General features: G+C 41.8%; 1 long non-coding RNA gene across 1 annotated transcript in view; it reads left to right on the top strand.

Annotated features, from left to right (window-relative positions):
- Positions 1 to 9,102, top strand: part of LOC116446046 — an 84,892-nt gene extending 75,790 nt beyond the window's left edge. Inside the window, exon 3 of the long non-coding RNA XR_004241008.1 lies at positions 8,974 to 9,102. This is a non-coding gene — a long non-coding RNA (uncharacterized LOC116446046). The remainder of the gene's footprint in view (positions 1 to 8,973) is intronic.
- The last annotated feature ends 13,852 nt before the right edge of the window (positions 9,103 to 22,954 follow it).

Raw genomic sequence — 22,954 nt, forward strand, 5'->3', positions numbered from 1 at the left:
GGAGAAGGAAACTGGGTGATTTGCTTCAAGACATTAGTGCAGAGCATCATGCTTTGACTAAATATTCACTCAAAATTCTTGCCAGGAATTTTGCCTGAGCATTCCTCCTGTTTAATTTTTTTGCAACCCTTAAGAGGCACAAGCAACCTATATTGATGGCTACTGATGTTTCATTGCTATTTTCTGTTCAATAGTATTTTTTTAAAACAGAAGGAACTGATGGTTTTTAGCAGCTTCTGCCTGAGGGTGCAGTCATGTGAGCAGGCAGACTCAGCTCTGGGTTGTGACCTCTCCAAGGAATGCTTTACTGCAAGAAGCCCTGTTAGAAGTAGTGCAGAAAGTAGTACTTTTCTAGGGTTAGGTGGATGCTCTCCTGCTAAAGATTCTGCCTTTTGGATAAGACATAGAACTGAAGTTCTGAACTCTTTCATATTTTTAAAAGTGTTCCATGACTGTCTGCTGGGTGTATTGCTCGTGCTTTGTTTGGGCAATACCAAGTACTGTGATGAAGTGCAAGTAACTCAATGGGATTTATACGAGCTTATGAAGCGGAGAATAAACCCCATAGTTTGCACAGTAAATCAATTTGTAAAGTGCTTTGGGATCTTTCTGGATGAAAGGCCCTATATAAATGTAAGCCATGACCATTCATCATTATTGAATATGAAATAGAGATATACACTCTATCAAGCTAGAAGCAATAGGCTTGGGCTCATGATTGCTCACAGGAGCCAATCAGTCATCAGATCACGACATAATGCAGATAGAATAAAAAAAGAAAACCCACAGCAAATCATTCCAAGCAATGCAATTAATGGGCATCCAGTATAAATAGTGATCTCAGTCAGGAAGAGTGGGCTTTTCCTGAGCAGTACAGTTCATGCCAGTGTGCTAGCAGGGGAAGGAAGGATTCCTTGCCAGCAGTATACCATATAAACCTACAGCTAGATATGAAAATATTGTATCTAGGCTTTTCAGAATTGGCTTTTCTTTTTCCATTTGGGAAATGGAACAGAAAATGGTTTTGTAAAGAAAGTGTTAGCTTTTGTTCTACAATGAACCACAGAGATGTTAATTTTTTGCATCAAGTTGTTGTCTAGGGACCTAGTGTTTTCAGCTAAACTTGGTCATCAGATGTAGCATCTGGGGCTCTTGCAATGCAACATGCGTATGCATGGCAGGGTATATAATCTGTTTCTGCTGCTTATCCTTGAAGATACCAACTGCTGTGATGTGCTTTGTTTTGTGACAATTAAGTCAAAATGTAGGCTCTCCAGTCCTCTGCTTCAGAAGCCAAGCAAACTGAGGGCTTTCTTCACTTGTGCTGGAGTTCTTTCTGTCTGTATTTTGCCTTCTGAGGGAAGGCAGTACTTTGTATGAACTTCCCCTCCTCCTCCTTTCTGTTGTGGTGATGTCTGTCTGTCAGACTGCAGTGATGCCATGGATATAATATTATGCTCTCATTTTCTGTTTGTTTGTTTGTTACATAAGAGAGATTGAGCTTTTATAAAATATAAGGGAAGGAGGTGAAAACTGAAATAAGAAAGTGAAATAAGAAATATGAAGGATCCCATTTCATAAAATCCATCTTACCACAGATCAGCTTAGGAAGAATGGGAAATTCCCATCTTCTACTACCATGACCACCAAGCAGTAGCCTCAGGTTGTATATAGTCTTTATAATGCCCTAGTACAGACTTGCAGCCTGACATGTTCTGAAATCACTAGGTGGGGCAGATACAGCGTCTGAGACTACCCTACTATGCCAGTGGTGCTGCTAACACAATTCAGTACCTCATCAGAAGTATGGCTGTAGGATTGGGAGGTGGAAGATCCTGGACAGTCAACCTGTAGTCCTGATGAACCTTGTGCACAAGACTTTCTGGCAGCCATCAGTGCAGCTGTGTTCAACCACACTTTCTATAGCTTTAGAATCATGTGTGTGCTATTGGCATATGAAAGTCAGTTACTGCTTGGCCATGTCAAAGTGGAGCAAAAAAATCAGAAATTAGAATCTTTAAGGTTCAAAAAGACATCCAAGATTGAGTCCAATCTTTGACCAAACACTACCATGTCAACTAAACCATGGCACTAAGTGCAGTTTTTTCTTGAACACTTTTAGAGATGGTGATTCCACCATTTCTCTGGGCAGGTCATTCCAATGCTTAACAATCCCTTCAGTGAAAAAATTCTTCCTGATGTCCAACCTGAACCTCTCCTGGCACAGCTTGAGGCCATTTCCTCTTGTCCTGTTAGCTGTTGCCTGGGAGAAGAGGCCGATCCCCACCTTGCTGCAGCCTCTGTTCAGGTAGGTGTAGAGAGAGATAAGTTTTACTTTGAGCCTCCTTTTCTCCAGGTGAAACACACCCGGCTCCCTCAGCTGCTCCAGACCCTTCAGCAGCTTTGTTGCCCTCCTCTGGACACACTGCAGCACCTCAGTGTCTTTCTTGTAGTGAAGGGCCCAAAACTGGACACAGGACTCAGGGTGTGGCCTTACCAGTGTTGAGTACAGGGGGACAATCACTGCCATGGTCCTGTGGGCCACAATATTGCTGATACAGGCCAGGATGCCATTTGCCATCCTGGCCATCTGGGCACACACTGGCTCATGTTCAGCTGCTATTGACCATCACCCCCAGGTCCTTTTCCAATGGGCAGCTTTGCAGTCACTGCCCCCAGCCTGCAGCACTGTGTGGGGTTATTGTGACCCAAGTGCATGACCTGACACTTGGCCTTGTTTAAACTCTTACTGTTGTCCTTGGTCCATTGATCCAGCCAGTCCAGATCCCACTATAGACCCTTTGTGTCCTCAGGCAGATCAACCCTCCTGCCCATCTTAATGTTGTCTGCAAACTGACTGAAGGTGCACTCGATCCCCTTGTCCAGGTCATTCATTAGAAGGATCATATCAGAGGAGTTACTGAAATTAGCTGCAGCCCTGCTCTGTAAGATATATAGTGTGGTAAGGTGCTCATGTTGTAAAACAGACAGCCTGGTTATAAGCAGGAGGTAAAGACTAAGTGTATCTCTAACCCACTTGCCCTGAGGGGAAATTTTATTCTGCACGATGTCCCTCAGTGGAGATGGGAAGGGTGTCTGGGCTTCTATTTTTCCTATGTTTGGGTGCAGCTTTCGGTCTCCCTTGCCTCTGCAGGTTATGTTACAGGCTAACAGCAGAGGTCTTGCAAAGACTTCTTAGACTGAATTGAGTCATGATCACAGAGTAAAGAGCATGTATTGAGCAAACCATTAGCATCTTCTCATCAGAGATTAATTAATTAGTAAATACCCATTTTAGGTCTTATCTCAGTAGGTTTCTGAGAACCCATAATAAAGGCAGCAGCTGATGCCAAGGCTGATAAATAAAGTAGAAGCATGTTTTATCTTAATTTTTCTTATCTTTTTTTCAGGATGGGAATTACTTGCAAGGCAGGATCGTGGCCATAGTTTTTTCTTGTATGTTTGAAAATAGTACCATTTCAAACAACCCTTTACACTTACGTCTGACAATGCATATTCTAGCTCTCTTTTGGTTTCCCATATCAGACATCTTTAGAGTGCCTCTCAAATATATGCCCATGAATCCTCATAGATGCACAAACTGTTATTTCACAGCTCTGAAATTATCTTTGCACCATAACATTGCAATTGCATTGTTATTTCTAGCAGCAATCAGTATCTTTTCAGTCAAGCTTTTAATTAGTTAATGTAGCTAATTTTATAGTTTTTTGATTAATTGATTAATCAAGTAATTTTTTGCAGTACTTCTAAAGGTAATGCATGGTATAAGTACTAAACTATTAGTTGTTGATTTTGTTTTAACACTGTCCTAATTGGCCAAATTCTACCAAGTAGTTTATTCACATTCAATTCTTTAATACTAAATTTGCCACGGAATTCTTTCACTTCATGTGAGTGGATGCTAGTTACATTTAAGGTCAGAAAAAACAAAATAGATACCATCAATTTTATTGTGTGTACAGAGATAATCTGTACAAGGCAGAGCAACATAAAAGAGAGACACTATTAAAATTATCAACTTTCCATTAAAACTCTGCCATGTCACAGGCACCAGTTGGCAGCATAAGCTTCCACAGTTTTTGTGTGCATCTGTTGTTTAGACCATAGATTCATATGTGCAAGAACATATCCTTACAGAATGCTGGTCCCTTTGCAAGGTAGTTTCTTGTATATAAGACCAATATATTTAAATAAGTAAGTCACCAAGTGAATTTCTGTATTTGCCAGTGGTCTTTTTTTTTGGTTAAGGCTATAACTGGAAAGCTTTAATATACACTGCAGCCAGTGCTCAGTGTGAGCACAAATAATCTTGTGGCAGCTGTGGAGCTTTGATGACAGAGTTTGTACTAGCCTCGTGTTTTCCCACTCAGCACACTTCCAAGGTTATTACTAAATTCGTGTTAGCAGGTTCTGTAAATGTATCTGTATTCACCACAAAATCACATCTTACTTAAATCACGGGGAAGAAAGGCGAAAAAGGCCTGCTTGCGCTCACTGCTCCATATTGTGGTCTCCTCTCTGGAGAGCTAGACTGTTTTCTGTTGCTTTCTTGACAAGATACGCCCTCTTTCTTTCCCTTCTCTCTCTGTTCATTTAAATTCAGAGTGAGAAGATGAGGGGAATGCTGAACTCCTGACCTTTTCTCCACCCCTCACTCCCCAGCCTTGGCTTTGAACTAGATACTGTGAACCAGAGACCTTTCTTTTGCGCACAGGTTAGAGACTGTGGGGCAAGGATGTGTCCCTTTTGCTTCCTTTGACTCTGCTAGCAAATATTTCATTCTTGTTTCCTGTCCCCAGTGGAGCACAGATGATCAGGCTGTCCTACTACATCTGGTCCATGAGGCCTCGGAGAAGGCAAAAGTTGTGGCATCTGACACAATCATTTAAGGGGCAGATACCGCATTAGGAAAAAAGTAAAGTAAGAAGTGGGAGAATACAATTTGTAAATTATGCCTAAATATGCCCTAAACGGTCAGTTGCAAACAAATTCAGCTGCCCTCCCATCTATTTTCTGTTCTGCATGAGGTATATTTACTGTCCTTGAATTACAAATCACATGCTGATTTTGTGGTGTTGCTAAGGCATGCCAAAAAGGGCATGTAATTTTTGCAAGAAGTGTGGGTTAGAATCCATGTGGTTAGAGAGCAGTTCTGCCGTAAAGGACCTGGGGGTTCAGGTACACAAGTTGAACATCAATCAGCAGTGTGACTTTGAGGTAGTGAAAGCTGAGCACATACTAGATTGCATTAATAGGATTTTATCCAGCAAGTCAAGGAGTGATTATTCCCCTCTATTTAGCAATCACAGGACTGTCCCTGTAGTCCTGTCTTCACTTTTGGAGTTCTTAGTATAGGTAAGATGTTGACAAAGCGGGGCAAGTCTAGCCAACAATGAAAATGGTGGTTAGAGGACTAGAGCACATGAGATAAAATGAGAGACTGGAAGACCTGAGTTTATTCAGCTGGGAAGAAAAAGCTAAAGGAGGTCTAATTGGAGCCTTCAACTGCTTAATGGATAGTTAAAGAAAAGACAGAGAGAGTCCCAGCAAAAGAATGAGAGGCAATGAATATGACCTGCAACAGGGGAGTTATGATTGTTCTAAGGAAAAAGTTCTTCATAATGGGAGTGGTTACAGAGAGGCTGTCTTCTTCAGAAGAGAAGAGGATTCACAATTTGCCCTGAGCTGCCTGATTTAAGTTTGAAGCTGGGCCTGCTTTGAGCAGGAGTTTGGATCAGAAAACCTCTAGGGTTCCTTTCCAATCCTAATTCTGAGATTCTAAGTGTGATTTTTAAGACAACTACACTAAATCATGCAGTGAGTTAACTTGGAATAAAGCTAGTTCTTTGCTTTAGCCAGAGAAATGGGCAAAGAGCTGAATGACGTACATGAGTTTTGGTACTTTAGCCTTCTCTTGAACTGAATCAGAAGAATATCCTGAAGAAAAGGCTTCCTGAAGTCAACACATGCTTTATTTGGTATTATACAATGGGTTTTTCTTGATGGATGGTTGTATGTGTATGAGCTGCCCTCATACACCTAGATAATGATGAGTTTCAGTGGCATTAATTAGAACTAAAGGGGACAAGTGTGCCCCTGTGAGTTTATGTGTGCTTGATAACTACCTTAGAGAACTGAGTAGAAAAATGAGGGGTCATAATCAGAGATTGAAGTCCTTGCTTTGTAAAACGCCCTACTGAACAGATAATGCCATGGAAGCTAGGCTTGCAGTCAGACATTGTTTAATGTCTTCTTGATTGTTTTTGTTCTGCTTTATTCTGTCAGAGGGAGTATCAGAGTACCATAATCTCTCTTCAGTTCTGCTGACTGAGAGAGGTTTTGAAAACAGAAATCCTGAAGGAGTTCCTGTAGTTAGTGCTAAGTTTCAGGTAGTATGAGAAATGCATTTGTACTCTCTCTTTGTGAATCTGTTTCCAAATGTTTGCTTATTTTTATTCACTTTATGCTTACCATTTTTAAAATAGTCTAGGTAGGACTTGGTCTTCTGCCAGCTATGGCCAGCAGTACGTACTGTGTCTTGGGATATTGGAAGCAGGCATAGGGAAAACTTTCCTAGGGAGCCTGTGCTGCAGTGAAAAATGTTACCCATAGATACGGTGGAAGTTCAATCATTGGAAATTTCCAAGACTCAGCTAGACAAAGGCACAGCTGACAAGTTCTAGTGATGGTAGACATCCTGTTTCATGACTCTCGCAAGACCCCTGTTCTCACAGGAAGAGCAGATATGTTCATAGTGTAGCCAGGTGTCTTATATCAAACAATGCTACAAGGACCACTTGAGCTGAGACAGGTGGCCTATGCTGCACCTTGGGGCTGGCCTGGGTTTGCTGGAGAAGGTGTGGTGTGAAGGCACTTAAAGTGCTATATCTGTTTTCTTCTGGGGAACTGCTGGCTTGCTGCATCTCCACATCAGTTTGCCTCCATTTTCTCACTGTGTGTGTCAGAGGCATGGCGCCAGCAGCAGCCTTGGGAATTGCTAGAGAAATCAGTTTATCATAAACTTGCACAGCTCAGCCCTTTCTTCCACTTCATGCTGGAGTTTTTTGCCTCAAGCTTAGAACCACCCTGTGAAGATCAAACTGTAGCAGGGAGCAATCACCCATTCCCTCCTGGAGAGCAAGAAGAATATGAAGGACCCATGGTTCATCCAGCCTAACAAAGAATTGATGACACTTGCAGCACTGTCCTGCCCTGCTGCACTGAAGATATAATATCTAATGGGAAGACTCCTAAGGCCTGTCTGTTGGAGACAACTAATTAAGCTGATAGATGACCTCTAAGTCGGCTTAGTGAAATCAGTGTTGGTTCCACTACAACATCCTTGTCTGAGTGTGAGAGCAGCTCCTTACATTTTGGCTGGTGCAGGTAGAGAACTGGTTTAAAATGAGATTTTGGTTGAACTGGTAAACCTTTTTCGTGTGTACAAGTGTTTATGTATTATTTTCAAGACTTCATCATTAGGTTTATATGGATGAAAAAGTTTCACTAGTCACTGCCTGGATTATCAATAATTAATTGTTAGGATGAACTTCACTGCAGTCATGTATTGCCAAGGCTGCAAATAGACATGTTCTCCTGCTCATCTTGGCTTTGATAGACAAAAACCAAGGAGACTGGCTGACCTCATGTTGCTGGACCCAACAGTAATTATGAGACCAGTTACTATACCACAGACCCATTCCATTGATTTGCTGTTGTACATTTCCATGTTGTTACATTACACAGCTGCCCCTCAGATAGGATATGCCAACCCTTTCCAGGAGGAAGCATGATGGCTCTGCAGGGCCACACACTCACATGCAGTAACTGTGCACTTACCCAGGTTTCATGCTAAGATCTCTGGAGAAACAGCCCAGAATTCTCCATGTTGCACTAACTTGAAAATAGCTTTTTAGAAACTCGTTTCCACTGCACCATGCAAGAAATTCGCAGAATCTTCTGAGGCTGTGTGCACAAGTGCTCTCTGTGTGCCTACGTACCAGGTGAGTCCAAGTGTGCTTCACCATCAGCCCATGCCTGCCTATGACTGAGCTGTGGGACAGCACATGTGCAAGTGGTGTTCTGCTTGTGACTGGATTGCTAATTGCAAGATCATTCAAAGCAAGGCGACGGAAGTGTGATTGAGTGACTTAACTGAACAGTGCAGTGAGCACTGAAAGTTTGTCAGGCTTGAGGTCTTCCTCTTTTAAAAAAAATGAATACAAGCACTGGTGAGCCACAGCAAAAAAACCCCCCAAGCTTGTGCAAATATTTACAGGATTATGTTGCGGGAAACAGACATTAAGACTTAGAGGTGGCAAAACAGTCAGCCTTTGAAATAATGCTGTGCATGGAGACTATGGGGATGTCAAATGCTGACGTGAACAGGGGCTTGTTTCACATATGGCCACAGGATTTGGTTCAAGTTGTTTGGGGTGATCCTGTTGTGCTATGTAACTGTATGTGTGCTGGCATGGCAGACTGATGGAAGAGATCAGTTTGTGCTGAAATACATGACATGGTCACTAAATCAGTAACTGCAGCTTCAAATAATCAGTTCAAAATAGTCTGGAATAAATCACTCCTTGTACGTACACATTCCACTCTCACCCCTCAGCTGGAAACCATCTTGTATCACATTTGAAGGGAAAAAGCATGACTTAGCACTCTGCACAGAAGCCAAAGCTATTCTGTGGCATATAGTAAAGTTGTTACGTGAAATTATTGGTCAGAACTCAGGACCTTTTCCATTTATACCACAGCTTTCTCAATACTGAAAACAGTGATAAGTTTTATGCCCACTTTGTATTCCTTGGGCATGCCCTAATCGATCCTTAAAATGGAATCACAGGACATGCCACACCCTAATGGACTGTGCGGCCTGTTCCAGGACTTCCTCTGAGCCTGGGCTTTTGGAACTTTCCTCACTGGTATCTTCTTGCCTTTTTTCAGAAGCTCACCGTGAGTGATCGTAAGGTCTGTTCTTGGTGTGATGTGAGCTTTCAGCCTGATTGCCTGCAGAAGAGGTAGATGTACCTGATCTATTGACTTCTGCTCTGTCCTTGTGCGATCATATCTATTGCAGGTATGTCCAATTGAAAATTGTAATTATGGTTATATACAGGAGAGCCAAACTTATTGCAGTATGGGTCTACATGGATGTCTCAGAACATCCTACATTAACCCACTTTCCAGGGGCCCTTTGCAGTTATGGAAGTTTTTTAAAATTTGTGTTTCCTTTATTAAATTCATCTGACTTTTCAAATAACTGAATTTTCCTGTAATGTTGTCACAAGAGGGCAGAATGGGGGTTTGTACATGCAGCAACATTTAGCACAACTGAACAAATTGCTGTGTATCAGCTGAACTGTGGTAGCAGCTGTGTGCACAACTAGCCTGCAGCAGACATGGGGTAATTCCACTTAACGCTGTCTTCTCCTAGGTTAAGTCAAATGACCTTGCATTTATCACATGCCAGAAGCATGCACATGCTCAATTATCAAGCTAGTATTATATGCCACAAATTCTTAAGGCTCAGTAACTTAATCCTCTATTTGAGCCCTAAAGGATGTTTGTGTACCTTGAATGGGTATCTTCCCTATTTTTATAAAGCCAGACTCACGGGCAGTCAGAGTAGCATATTCTGCTCTTTGGAATGATCTGAAGAATCTGCAGCTCATTTCCTTACAAAAAGCTGGTTTTGAAAATCTGGGACTGTGTAAGTAGTCCTGTCCCAGGCAAGGTTAACTTCACCTACTGATAGTTCCCCAGCATGAACTACTTCCATACCCATGGCTGAGTTATTTCCACCGTTGCAACAATCTCAGCTTAAGGGTGACTAAAGTTGTTGACTTCAATCTGTTTGGCTACTACAATAACCACACAGAGCACTTTGAATTAATTCATTGGCAAATACATAATTCAAAATAATTGCTGTGGTTTTCCTTCCCATTGTTAATGGACTTTGAAACCGTCTTTCATTTATAAAGAAATCACTCACAGCTTTGGAATTAATAAAGCACTCAGTGAGAAGTGCCTACTGAACTAGTCTGCAGCTATCTGACCAACTTCTAAGACAAGTTAAATGGATACACATTTGCCTGTACGTAGACAAGTCTTCAGATACGTTGGGGCTAATTCTTGAGTTATTTCAAAAAAGTGCACAACTCCCCAAGAAAACAAAGGTTTTTCAGTTTCTGACTCTTAAATAATAATTGGTGACAGCACCGAATTGCATGTCCTTTCTAGGTGAGAACCATGAGGCTGTAGTCCAGAAGGGACCTAAAAAAGTGTCCTTTATGATGCCTAAGTCTTTACTAGCATATGGCACAACTGTAGGAGGTGCTGTGTGTAGTGTTTTCCCGCTGATCTGCTTGAAACTACAAAAGAAAGGAAAAACAAATAAAAAAGAGGCTAAGTTCACAGACTTCACGCCTGAGCCATCCAGGTTCCTGAATGAGCCACATGAAAACCGATCAAATACATTCTTCCCAAATTAACATCTCCTCTAGTTTGTTAAGCAGAACCTGTAAGACTCTAATATTAGTATCTTCTATAGTGCTACACACAACTATGTCTGAAATCACCCTTACTCAAGAAGCATCTCTAAGGAGATTACATTGCATGGTCCCACCATGCAATGGGGAGGGCCACTCAAATCGAGGTGACTTATTGGTGGGATTTGTAGTCTCTGGGAACAGTGCCACTGGACAGAAGAGTGTGTGAAGGATTTTACTCTCCTACAGTAAATTAGGAGCTTGTATTGAGAGCAAGTTGCTCTCATTCAGGCCAAGTTTACATGACCTCAGTCTGACTCATGGATATTGTTCCTCCTGTTTTCCCTTTTTCCCAGCTGCTGCTGAACACTTGAGATGGCAATGGCTTGTTATCTGCTCCTTTTTGTGGGTACGGAGGAACCTGTGCTCTGTGTGTGAGCATGCATGTGTGTGTCTGGCTGCCTGTCATTACAGCACTAATGGAAATACTGCACGGATCACAACTCTCAATTAGCTCCTCGGGAGATTGCTGTGACAGCCAGTTACTGAACGGCAAGGCCTGAAGGAATGAATTAATTTGTAGTACACGGCAGTTAGAGTCACAGTGTTAGCAATGGAATAAGACAGCAAAAGACCCTGATTAGACTTCGGCGGCATGGTGCAAGGGACTGTTACCTGGGGGACTGTTACCTGTTACCTTTCTTTTTTTGTCTATCACTCCTCCTGGGGTTAGAAAAGATCTCGGACCGTGAATGAATGAGTTTAGAGCTCTTGTTTGGTTCTTGGAGTCACTGTCTGCCTGAGGCTATTTGGCAGCCGGCAATGGGCTTTCATTCAACACAGACAAGGGCATGCTGCTCTCCTCCTGGCCTGGAGCCAGGGCACAGCTAAGTGAGTGGTATTCAGGGGAGGTAACCCGATCTTTCTGTCCTCTTCAAACAACAGCTCTCTTCCTTATTAGTTCAGATAACCGTGTATCACAGAGGGTGTCCTAAGGCTGGTGCACCAGGGGATGCTGGTGTCTTGCCTTTGCAGTGATACATTTATACACAGACACAGAGGAGCAAAACGCTCTTGGTAAGGCAATCTTGGGAATCTTTATAGACAGTGTACAGTTTCCAGAGCTTCTGCCCACAAACAGCCACATGTTCCCTGTACCCTGGTACCACACTGTTCAAAGATTTGCAGTCTCTTATTCTGTCATTCACAAAGAAAAGTATTGGCTTTTATCAATTATGCAATCATTTTTTCTTAAAATTTGTTTTGACATATTTTATAGAGACGGCTTATTCGAGTGCAGAAAGGATTTGTCACAGTGGGACACCGTCCCTTCTTTACCCTTGATCAACCCCCCAGTGAAAAGCCATACAAAGCCAGTGCAGTTTTGCACGTGATACTTGTTTCGGCTGAGTCAGATCTGACCCTCTGAACTGTGTGACATGCAGTGCTGGGAAGGAATAAGGTGAAAATAGAAGAATGTCCACAGAGCAGTTCTTGTGGAAGGTAAGAAACATTAAAAGAAAGTTTCTTGTGAGACTGTGTTGCTCTGGTAGGCTAAGTTCTTCATGTTCTGGAAAGAAAGATTTCTGAGTGGGGAGGAAAAGAGAAGTAGTTAACTGACAATGCAACCCTAAAGGTGGTTGTCCTCCATTTATCTGTAAAAGGACATGGAAACAGCACCAGCCAAGTTTTTTTTATGCCATTCTGGTTTTTAGGCACAAGAGGAATCTTTTGTTTTGACCGAATTCCCAAGAATCATTCAGTCTGTGATCCCTGCATTGTGAACCAACAAATGGAGCAGTTAACGTTACCCTTGTTAATAGAAGGCAGGAAATCAAGCCCAAGCGCCTCTCAGCACTGGTGTCCTTGTAACTTGCAAGTCATCAAAGTGGTTGTTCACACGTTTGCAGCTCTGGCAGTGCTCCTCCTGTGGGCAGTATTGCATTGGTGTGCTTTTATTTTCCTTAATTTTGAGTGCAAACAAAAGTCCAAACAGTCGATCTTTTCCTCTTTGCAGCCTGTGGCACTTCTTTGATCTTTGTGTCTGCTGTTTGTATGAAGCGTGTCCCTTGCTGCACATTCTGGCCAGTAAGTGGTGCTCCCCTCTTCCTTCCTGTGGCTCCATCCTTTGTGCAGAGCTGAGAGTGCTGTCATGCATTGCTGGTGCTTTTAGGTGTGTCTCGCCCAGACGGTACGTCATGCTTTGATGTAGTGTATTGATACAATAATGGTATTTCTAATGGGAGTCCTAATGGTGTGTTGTTAATGACACTTCTTGGCACTGTCCCATTGCCCGTACATACTGCTACAGAGGTCCTTGAATAGGTTCCTCTGATGCAGACCACCAGATGAGATGCGTCTCAACTGGGTTTATGTGGGTAGTGTTGAATGTGAAGAGAACATTTTTGTGGCTGGCATGTCTATAAGGAAACTAGAAATACTGAGAAAACGAGACCTTCTGATATTGTATTTTTTGGATCCACACATCCCAGTACTATATTCTTGCCAGTTGAAGAAACATGTCTCTTTGCAAAGCTATGTGACTTTGCTGGTATATGGGATGTGACTTCTCCACTAGCCCTTTAAAGACGGGATCTTTTCAGTAACGTTATTCCACAGTGAATTTTAATGAATCCAGTTGTGATTTTTCCACTCTTGATCACTATTGTCCTGGGGGTTTTTTGCCTGGATATAAAACTCTAACATGCTGACCTGGTACCTGTGTTGAGTTTGTTCTACTATGTAAAAAAACATGACACCAAGCCAGAACTAGTTTATCCTTAAGTGATGGCACAGTTTTAGAAGTAGCAAATAGCTACCCAAATAGTTATGTTGCAGAGACAGGGAGTAAGATGTGTCTGAAGAATAGGGAGGAAGAAATGGACTAAAAGGGAGAAGCAAAGACGATGGGAGTACAGAAAGAGAGGAAAATTGATAAATAAAAAAAAAAAAGAGAAGTGGCTAAAGCAAGAGAAGAGAGAGGGAGATTCTCTCCTGATTAGAATTCATGAACTCCATTCTTACATTAAGTCTATATATGACACCTGGCCTTTAATGTGAAGCTGCCTACGAGCATTAAAAATTAAAAGCAGAAGGTAGGATCCATCCATCTCGGGCAGCGCTGCTCCCCTCCTATCTGAGCTCTGCACAAAGCTATTACACATTGATAAATTATTTTGGGTAATAGCTGAGATATTACATTGTTTCTGAGTGAAGGTAAAATCTCTCCATGACATGGGCATTTATCAGGAGCGCATTTCATCCTATTTATTATGGCTGAGACGAGATCGCAGGCTGCGGGCAGAGCTAGCACGTCGTGCTGATCACCTCCCCTATCGCCTCCCTTCCCTCTGTCACTTAGATGATGGGATATTGATGGAGCTCATGACAAGTTAATTATTAACTAAAGATATGCAGTTCACCTTTGCCAGGGGAGGGGGCACAGAAGAGAGCAACAATAGTTCTTAAAAAAATAAATATATCCATTGTATCTTAGGATTCCTTTCTCCACCTTCCTCTTCCTTCTACCTGTGGTATTTTACAGCCGCCCAAATAAATCAGATACATTATATGAATACCAGTATGGTCTAGAAGGCCAACAAAAATGGAAGAAGCTCTAAGAACCTTTAGTTTTCCTCAGAAAAAGTTTACACAAAAGTTTTTATCCATTCACTTGGCACTGGAAATAACTAGGGAGAAATTTTTGTTGTCCACTAGTAACAGTGATTTCTCTCACTCTTGAGAGGGCCAGAAAGCACAGGCACAGAATTTTGATTCTGTCCGATAAATGAATACATTCTTTCCTTATAAGGAAGAGATGTCTTGACACTATCTGAATATTTCAGCTACTCCCTTCCACTGAGTGCTGGATATTCCCCTGAAGGCTGGCTGGTTGTGCAGGAAGGTGATGGCCACAAAGACAATGCTTGCTTGCGTGCTCATCTGAGCTCCCAGGCTAAACAGGATGAGTTTGCCGGCACATGAAGGAGAGTTGCTCAGTTAAATGGTTCTGATCCTGAAGTTTGTTGACTAGGTTGGAGCCAAGGCAGTAAAAGGCAGTCGGGTGCCAGAGGTAACTAGTACACCATTTTATACTCAGCTCCTTCTGGTTTGTCCATATATTATGTTGTTCAGGTAGTTCTAGGAAAAAGGAGCCACGGATGTCAACCACCACAACAGTGGTAATTTAGAAAATAATTGCAAGGCAAAATAAAACAGTCTATCAAAGGAATCATTCCCTCCAAATGCTCACTTAGGAAGACCTGACAAGTAAGTTTTCACCACATAAGAGTCCTTAGGGAAAAAATGAATGTCTGTTTGTTTTTCAAAACCCAAGCTGCTCTAGATGTCAGTTTAAACTACAGGCGCACCAAATTTCACGCAGGTTGGATTTGAACCGTACAGCTCATTTAGGACCCATCTAATTCCCTTCTTTGAAGAAAGCATAAGATTATTACTTCTGCATTGGAAAAAAAGAAAAAGGTTATTTTTCTAGTTGTCTTCTTATGAGCTGTGGTAAGGGATGCAAGATCACTACCTTTGTGTCTGCAACAACCTGGTCTACCCAGAGTAAAATTGTACATTCTTCTTGCTGTTCTACTTGAACTATCCCAAAACTTGTGAAAGCTGCTGTGTGGTCTCTATTCTTTTGGTGTAAAACATATTCCTGTGAAGCAGCACTGATCAGGGTAAGGGAAAGCCAGTACCATTCTTTGAAATCCACCAGTTCTGTTCCCTTGGATTAGTGCCTTATACAGAAGTTTCAGGAGCTAACATTTTGTTTTACCGATTTTTGGCTTTTCCTATGAAATCTGAAGTTTTGTTTCTGGGCTAATCGTGAAAGTTCCTTTAAAAAAATTAAATTATTTAAATAAGTGAAATTTCCTATTCTATAGCTGTGAGGACTCTCTCTTTGAAAATACGGATTTCTACTTATTTGCCTGAAAATGGGAAATTTTAAGTACATTTAAGCAGATTGATTTGGATTCTCAGGTGTAACTCTTCCTCTGTAAGACTATGCTAGATACACATGCGTTGAAATTGCTGTGTATAAAAGCATAACTTTCAGAGCCTTCATTTTCTTCATATACTTTGGCTTTTTGAAATCTCTGAAAATCTAGCTGCTTGCTATCATAGGTATGAGAAAGAGAGATGGGATTGGGCTCCCACGTACAGATAAGTGAGTGCTGTCTGAAACATGGTGGGTAGATTAGCAGTCTGGTTTCCGAGTAAGAAACTGCCCATCACTGCAGTAAGGCTAATCTCCCTGTCCTTGTCTGGTCATAGTGATCAGTTTGCCCTCTACTTAATATAATAAGATATATAATAAAAATGTATTAACAACTGTGAACCACCCTCATCCCCCTTCCAAAACCCCCTGGGATCCTCCAAGGTTAGAGGATGTGCGATATACTCACCTCAAAGTAAATTCACGTTCATTATCTTCACCTTTTATTGCACACCTTGTCCTTGTCCGTTGCCTCTCTTGCAGCTGCTTTTTGCTCTGGGCCTTGGTCTGTAGTCCCTGCCTATGCAAGGTATCTGTGTTGACATCACTGGCAAAATACTAATGGTGTAATATCTGGTGGTCCCATTTATCTTCCAAATATAACTTTCTGGTGAGCTTTGTGGGAACCATATCAGGCTGTGAACTTGTAAATATGTATTCAGGGAGTCTGGGCTCATATGCTGTCTGTAACTTCTCCAAGGCAGAGGCTCCATCACTCTTTCCAAGCAACATGCCCACCTGCTGGTTATGGTAATGACAAGGCTTATAGCTTTTTTCCTAATTTTTTACTTTACCTAGACTTTCCTCCTAGATATGTCATAACTCAAGCTGTAATTTCTTATGCAGAGAATGCCTCTCACACTAACACAGGTACAGTTCAGTACTCCCAGATTGTTCATTTACACACAGTTCTGTATTGGTATGAATAAGGAGGCAATGGAGAAGGGATTGCTCTGTTTGAAGTTGGAAATCATTGTGTTTAAAGAATAAGCATTGAAAGCCCGTAAGAAGAAGCCTTGTATTGAGAGACAATAGTATGAGTACATTTTTGTTGAGGTCCAAAAGTACCTAACCACAGTATAAATATTTTTTGGCAAAAAGATGGTGATGTGTGGTTATATTACCTGCTGACTCTAGAAATATAAGAGAAATCTGAGTTAAGTTTATACAAGATTTATTAGACTTAGCTCAGTTTTGAATGTAACTCAGTGTGATTTAGCTGATCTGTACCTAGGAGAGAATGTGTTCTGCCTGGCAGTGTGGGAAATGTCACAGGGCAGACAAAGCAGCAAATCAGACAGACCGAGACTCATCAGAACAGGGTTCCTTCACAAGAGCTAGAACTGAATGTGGAGTTTAATCAGTGCTGTGTCCTGTTTTATGTGATAAAGTTTTCCCTGAGTGTGAGCTGTGTTGGGCAGGCACCCTACTTGTTCCACAAGGCTTTATGGCTGTGCTGCCGTGGATGGGAGGTCATGTGCTGCTGCTGTGGTGTGCCAAATCTGGTATCCTTTGCTAACCTGGTTCCTTGTCATTTGTTGTGACTGACACAGGAACAGTTGAGAAGGTGCAAGGACTCCAGGCAGGTGGAAAGTTTAGGAACAGCTGGACTGTAAAGTCACATCTACTGAGACTGTATATGTAGAAATTGGCTTTGTGTGCAGGGGCTCAACTGTTGATCTCCATGCCAACTCAGGTCTAGATCTATCCTTAGACTTGCCTTACGTTTTTCAGTTGTGCCAAACTCCTGGCATTAATAACAACTGAGGTGAAGATTGCACTAATTATTTGTGTTTGGAAATATTACTTGGTCATCTTTTCATTGTGGTGAATAACCCCTTCTTCCTTTTATATTCTAGTTCTAGACTAATGGAAATAACAACCCAACTCTTAGCTTTTCTTTCCCTGTTCTTTATTTCTCAGTATCTTCAGCAATTTGCTCTTCATGTATCTCTTACTCATAAGGGAAGATAGCAGAACCCTAGCTGGTCTGTCTTCTGTGGTATCCGTTATACTTTTGTGTTCCCTGAAATGACTGGCAAAACCACTTCATCCTTCAAATCTTTTCTTGTGATCCACTTCAGTATTTTGATGCTTTTAGGAAAACAACTGATTCTGATGTCAGCAAGAAACTTGATACTTATTAGTATCTATTTGTCTTACAATTTTATATTAAAAGCATATTTTAAAATTATTTTTCCTAAAGTCATCTACTCTTTCTTCTGGCCAGTCTGCCACTGTATGTATGTCACCTTCTTTCTGCCACTTCTTTCAGTCTGGTGTGTTGTGCCTCAGCTCAGTCTTCACATAGACTTAGGCAGTAAAATGAAGAGTGAGACCTTGTGCACGAGGGAGGTGAGGTGGCTTTGAGTGGTACCATAAAATAAATCATTCCTACTAATCATGTGCTCTAGGCCAGACATGGTGCTGCCTTCCAAACATGGCAAGCACACAGTGAAACACACGAAGTACCACTACGCTCATTCCGTACACCTGCAAGCACTGGGCACCCCCACGTCCCCCACGTTCTCCCCACCACAGCATAAATGGAGGATCATGTTCCATATGCTCCCAGGTCAATCCTCAGGAACAGTTTAAGTAGCTTGGAGAAACACACAGCAACTTAAAGAGTTAACCCTACAGTAATTGGGAGAAAGAGGGGGGAAAGAGTGTAATGGAGGGGTGAAGAGTTTCCATAAACCCATTGCCTCAGCTCAGAGAACCTGCTAAGGGGCAGTGGTCAGAGAGAAACAGAAGGAGAGAGAGAGATATCAAGTGTAGTAATCAAAATGAAAAATGGAGCTCCGGTTACTTTAAACAAGAGCTAATTTATCACGAGAACGAGTGGATAAGTAGCTGAGTTTCAGGCGTTCAGTAAGTTCCCCGTTCTGCTCCAAAAATTATTCCACCCCTGTCTCCATGCTCCCATAAATCATCCCCTTCTTCACTTCTGCTCCGATTACCAATTACTCCTGCCTACGACACGCTTTCCCCTGCCCAACACAATCTGATGGGCCCCTGCCTTTTAATTTTACAAATGCTTTTCCTTCTCGCTTCTCAGCTCCCTGTCCCTACTCCTCCCCTCCCCAGTTTCTCTCTGTATCTTTGTTTCCCCTTCCCTTCTTGTCTACTTTTTTTTTTTTTTTAATTTAAAGAAAGGGAGGGCAGTAATGTTTTCTGGAACCTCCCCCCATGAGGTTGACTGAACTGAAGGAGAGGAATAGAAGTTAATTATTTTCCCAAACCTGAACTCTCTTTGGGTTTGTGAATCCTCTTCCTAAGCACATGTTGAATTCTAGACCCAGTACAGCTGTATCAAAGGTGAAAGTCTTGTTCTTGACAGGATGTGTTGCTTTTTGTTGAGTCTTTGAAGGAAAATATAGGGTTTTTTCAAAATTTCCCTTTTCTTTATTGTACACAGAACTTTTTGCAGAATGGAGATATTTTGTGAGCTGCACAGCTGCAGGAAGAAGAATTTTAATTTATATTGTATTGTGCAATTTTTCTGTGTACGCTTCACCACTGCTAATATTTACACTGGAGTACTTCTAGCTAGTTGTCATACAAATGCAAAAGGACTTATCTGTACCAAAACCCTGATTTACAAAAGGCTCACACAAGAAACTTTTGTTGGCTTCGATGACTCTATACATGAAATCAACCTAAACCAAACTTGTACTAATTAGCAAATATCTACTCAGGGAGCATATGTTGAATTTTTTTATATAGCTACACCTTTCTAATATAAAAAACTTTGATGCTGCTTATGAATGGTAATCTAAAGTATCATAAGTCTGGTGCATTATTCAGATGCTGGATGCATATGCACATGGATTGCATATATAAAAATTCTAGAAAGAGATTTCAAACATCAAAGAACTGGCATACGATAATGTACTGTTTTGCTTCTATACATTTTCTTTTCACACATAAATTATTTCTGAATGTTTGCCCAAGCTACAGTTGGAGAGTTTGAAATCCCTGTATGTCATGTTTATGAGTTCAGCATAGACTCAACAGCTCTGTTTGATTGTAGTAAAATAGTTTCTGGATGCTTCATTGAGACTTAAATAGCCTTTGGAAAGTAAAAAACTGGTTCAGGAGGGCTAACTTGCATGAATCTAACAGATGCTGGCAACTGCTAAGTTGGAAGAGCCATCCCAACTGAAGGGAAATGTTTATGCAGGTCATCAGTCTGGCCTAATGTGCACAGAGCTGTTATTTTCACCTGTAAGACATTCCACAAAGTTGCCATGAGACGTACTGAATCTGAAAAGAGAAAATTCCTTTGCCCTGCTGAGAACAGGGTAGGCAAAGTGACAGCTCTGCCTGCTCTGCTGCAGAGAAAGCAGCTGTCCGGAGCTGATTTTTGTGCAGGATAATGGATGGAGGAGATGGATTACCAAGTGATAAATCACACACAGGAATTGACTGGTGCCAGAACCCATGAGCAAGAAAATAGCTGGCATGCTCTGCAGTGGGTATTACCATCTCCATCTAAAGAGTCCCAGCCTTTATGAATAAACAGTAAGACGAAACAGGAGTTAATTATAGCACAGCTTCTTGACATAAGGCTTTTACAGCAAAACAAGAATGGCAAAGGGAACACATCAGTTCACGTTTATCAGACAGTTTATCTTTTTCTCTTTAGGGAAAGAGTTGAGGAAATCCTCTCTGTTCTCATTTCCTCCTTTTATTCTCATTTTGTCTTTATTCACATTGTTCAAAGCCCTAAGTGTTATTTTCTGACCAAGGAGTATCACAGGAATCTTTCAATAAAGAAATAGAGGAGCTAACTGAGCATGACTCAAGTCATTCCTATACCACATGATACATATGTAGTCCCTCCGTCCTGTCAGGGAAAGAATGGTTGCTGGCATTCACTATGTAACTCAGTAATCAATAATACTGCTCCACATCACCCTAAAGACCCGTGATACTCTGAGCTCAGTATACTTTGGGCTGGGAAATCCATGCATAAAAGAGAGTTACTTGGACATGGTGGAAATTTGGCTTCATCCTACAGCATCTTCCTGTGATCCAAAAGACAATATTATGTTGGGTACTTTTAAGTGCACCCAAAAAGCGTGCTGAGATGCACTTTACATATGAAATCTTTTTCCTTTAAGACCAATACAAGGTAATTCATAATTCTTCTACTGACTATGCACGTGAAAATAGAGCCAAAATAGAGCGCCATGCTTCTGACGTGTAGGGAAAGTTGCTGGCTCAAGGTCAAGACTTGTCAGGATGAAGAGTGTTCTGTTTACCTGTCTTTAATAACAATACTTTATTATCATTAAAAGCATAATGGAGAAAGAGGTTTTTGATATTGTTATCTAAAAAGCTGTCTTTGCTGAAGAGAGAAGAATCACAGAATCATAGACTGGGTAAAGTTGGAAGGGACCACAGGCGGTCATCTGGTCCAACCACCCTGCTCAAGCAGGGTCATCCTAGAGCACATGGCACAGGATTGTATCCAGACAGTTCTTAATTATTTCCAGTGAGGGAGACTCCACAACCTCTCTGGGCAATCTGTTCCAGTGCTCAGTTACTGGCACATTAGAGAAGTTCTTCATGTTTTTAGGTGGAATTTCCTGTGCATCAGTTTCTGACTCCTTCCTCTTGTCCTGTTCCTTGGCACCACCAGGAAGACCCTGGCTCCATCCTCTTAGCACCCTCCATTCAGATACTTACAGACATTGATGAGACCTCCTTTCAGTAATTTCTTCTTGAAGCCTTAACAGGTCCAGCTACCTCAGCCTTTTCTTGTAAGAGAGATGCTCCAGTCCCTTAATCATTTTTGTTGCCCTCCATTGGACCTGTTCCAGGAGGCCCATGTCTCTCTTGTACTGAGGAGCCCCGAACTGGACACAGCACTCCAGATGTGGCCTCACCAGGGCTGAGTAGAGGGGCAGGATCACCTCCCTCAAATGCTGGCAATGCTCTTCCTAATGCAGCCCAGTATATTTTCAGGTGTCCAGTACTAGGCTGGCATCCCAGTGGAAACTGCACTAAAGTAAATTGTATTATTCCTGACTTGAGAGTATCCTAGTGCACACGGGCTGTGTAAGCATGAAGATGACAATGGTGATCCTCTTTTGATATGCCTGTAGCAGAAATTTGTCAGCAAAGAATCAGAAGTGGAAGATACACAAATGGCACTTTGTGCAAGGTGTTTCCAACATGTCAGGTTTCCTGAAATGTGCAGCAAAAGTGGAGCTTATGCAGCTCTCTAGGAGGCTGGGGAGGTGCTGGAAGTCCTCAAAGAGTTAATGAGAGCAGGTCTTTGAACTCATCATTTCAGCACAATAGTCCTTTGAACTAATATTTTCAGGACAACAGTCCATGGACATGAAAACTTAGAAGTTTTGGATATAATATTTAAAGCCTTGATGACTAGATACTTCTTTAGTAATTGTAACCTGACACTGTTGTTTTTAATAATGTAAAACATTTGACCGAATCTTGACAAAGTCATTCATTACATGTGGAATTAGCCCATAACTTGTTTCATGACTTGTAGAGCAACCGAGATTCACTCTCCCCAGACATATGGGCACTGGGTTAACATCTGACACACCAGCAGGCCCTCACCAGCACATGGCACTGACTGTCTCTTTTAGACAAAGATCCTTGAAGCTTTACCTCTATTTTTTGAACATAATTTTTAAAAGGTAGTTTGATAGCAGATTAATCTTCCAGCTGGCTCCTCCCAAGGACCTGGTATATACTGAACATCGACGTGACAGATCCGCTACCTTGCTCTGCTCACTGTTGAAAACTCTGTGTGAGTGATTTAATGTTCAGAGTTTCCCCAGAAATCCTTACTATTTCACAGCAGTCTCATTCTAGAGAAAAAGAGAGTGACCTTAGTTTGCCTTGAATCAAGCTGTCTAAAACTTATGTTTATTAGATGCTCTGACAGATACACTGTCTTATGGCCTTATGAAATTTGCCACAGAAAGAACTTTCAAAAGGGTTTTTTTTGTTGTTACGAAGATTTGGCTGCTGGAAATCTGTTTCCTCCCTGCAGCTTGTGTTTTTTTGGGACAACACTGACATGGTATCAAGGCAGTAAACATTCAGGCTCTGTGTCCAAGCAGAGACAGACAGTTGTGTTGCATAGTCTGAAACCTGGTAGAGCTACCTAAGACTGCAATACAAGACAGATGGGCTTGCCTGGACTGCCTCCCACCCCATCTCACCTTCCTTTGGATCTGATAGGGAGCTTCCCCAGGACCCCCACATACAAGAAGCAAGGGCACTGCATTCTCTTTATCAACTCTCCACCCTCCTTTTGTGTGACACCAGCTGTCCATTCCCCACTTTAAAATGTACTGACTCAGCTGGTTGGGAGCAAGAGCAAATCTGAGAGCTTCACTGGTAGAATACCATTGAATATGAGGTGAAATGATTTTGTTGAAAC

Source organism: Corvus moneduloides, chromosome 6 (genome assembly GCF_009650955.1).
Source record: "Corvus moneduloides isolate bCorMon1 chromosome 6, bCorMon1.pri, whole genome shotgun sequence".
Classification (NCBI taxonomy): domain Eukaryota; kingdom Metazoa; phylum Chordata; class Aves; order Passeriformes; family Corvidae; genus Corvus; species Corvus moneduloides.